Below are 1799 nucleotides of genomic sequence, written 5' to 3'. Positions count from 1 at the left end.
TAAACAGCCATGTCATCTATTTATTTTCATTCTCTGATCTTTCTGTTTTGTATCAGAATCAGAGAATTTAGCCTATTTACCCAGAAGTAAATATTATGATGAAAACACAGGGCGGCTCAAAAGTAGACTTAGTGAAATGCAGAAGTATTTTTTGCCAGTATCAATTGCACAACAGCCGCTGCATGGTAATAAATTAAGAAATGACTATGGGATGCCTGAAGTATGGTGGTTAAATCCTTCATGGCTAGACGCTGTCTCTGCCTGCCTGATCCCCTGATGGCAGGATGTACCTGGATACATCTAGCAATTCTTTCTGGCCATTCATTCTTTTCTGCAATAGAGAGAAACTCTCCTGGGGCAATGAGGCAGCATTTGCAGGTGACTCCAATCAGGGAAATATATTTAATACCGAATCTTGGGTCGCAAGTAAGAGTTGACAGCCTGTGGTCTGAAGTGTCCTGTTGGTAGTTCATGGTCACTAAGTTTTCAGCTTGGTCTCCTCCTTTCTTGTATTTCTGACTTCTGAGTGCTTCCCCCTAATTCTGTCCTGTATGGTTGCTTTACTAGATTTCAAGAGCTAGTCCCATGCACTTATCTCTTCCCCGGAGAGGGTATCTCCTCTTATCACTGAGTATCTCCAACCAGTATCTCCTCTTATCACTGAGTTAGAGAGAAAGACCCTCATTCTTCCTTTTTTTTTTTTTTTTGAGACGAAGTCTCACTCTGTCGCCCAGGCTGGTTGCAGTGGTACAATCTCGGCTCACTGCAACCTCCGTCTCCTGGGTTCAAGTGATTCTCCTGCCTCAGTTGCCCGAGTAGCTGGGACTACAGGTGCCCACCACACCTGGCTAATTTTTTGTATTTTTAGTAGAGACAGGGTTTCACTGTGTTGGCCAGGATTGTCTTGATCTCCTGACCTTGTGATCTGCCCGCTTCGGCCTCCCAAAGTGCTGGGATTACAGGCGTGAGCCAACGCAACAGCCGCTCCTTCTTCTTTTACATACCACTTCCAAAGAACACTCACATAAGGAAGGGGTCAGTTCTTCAGAGGGCCAGAAAGCACCATCCTCCGACGGGCCTTGGTCCCCAGCCTCTGACCTGAGGTGCTGAAGACCTAATTTCTGCCCCTTACCCTTAACCTGGTTCTTCTGGGCTATTTCTTGGGCGTTCTTGCTTCACCCAATTTCCTAACCTTTAACTCGACTACCAGTCAGTCTCATATCTGTCTTACCCTAAGGGTGAAGGCTGATAACCTTCTGCCCCCTGGGGGTTTCTTCCTTACCAGAAGCTTCCTTAGACTGGCGGAAGGTGGTGTATGGATTTAGGGCAAGTAACACCTGTGTCAGAATGGATGCTCCTGTCAGTAGCCTTAGGCAAACTCCTAACCTCCCTGAGCATCAGCTTTTTCCCCTACTATAGAAGAATGAAGCGCGAATAGTAGGATTGATGTAAGGAATAAATGTGGTTTATGTGTAAAGAACCTCATACTGTGCTTGGTCCAGAGTGAAGACTCATCAGCCAAGTAGTGGTAACTATTACTCCTACTGTTTGTGGTACAAATGCCCTGATTTCCGTAAAGCTTCCCCCAGGCTTGATTTCCTCAATTTCTTCCTGATACTGACATGGTTTCTCTAAGTCATTACCTAAACATTAACTCTTAATCAGTGATTCATAACTACAAGATGATGTGGAAGATAGATGGGTGAAAGAAAGTAAAAGAAAGTGAGAAAGAATGAGAAAAGATTGGCGGAAAATGCAGGTTAGAAAATCCATGCTTTACAATAAAGTATTCATATATA

The sequence above is a fragment of the Mandrillus leucophaeus genome, unplaced genomic scaffold (genome assembly GCF_000951045.1).
Source record: "Mandrillus leucophaeus isolate KB7577 unplaced genomic scaffold, Mleu.le_1.0 Scaffold732, whole genome shotgun sequence".
NCBI classification, from domain to species: Eukaryota; Metazoa; Chordata; class Mammalia; order Primates; family Cercopithecidae; genus Mandrillus; species Mandrillus leucophaeus.
This window is presented reverse-complemented; position numbering follows the sequence as displayed.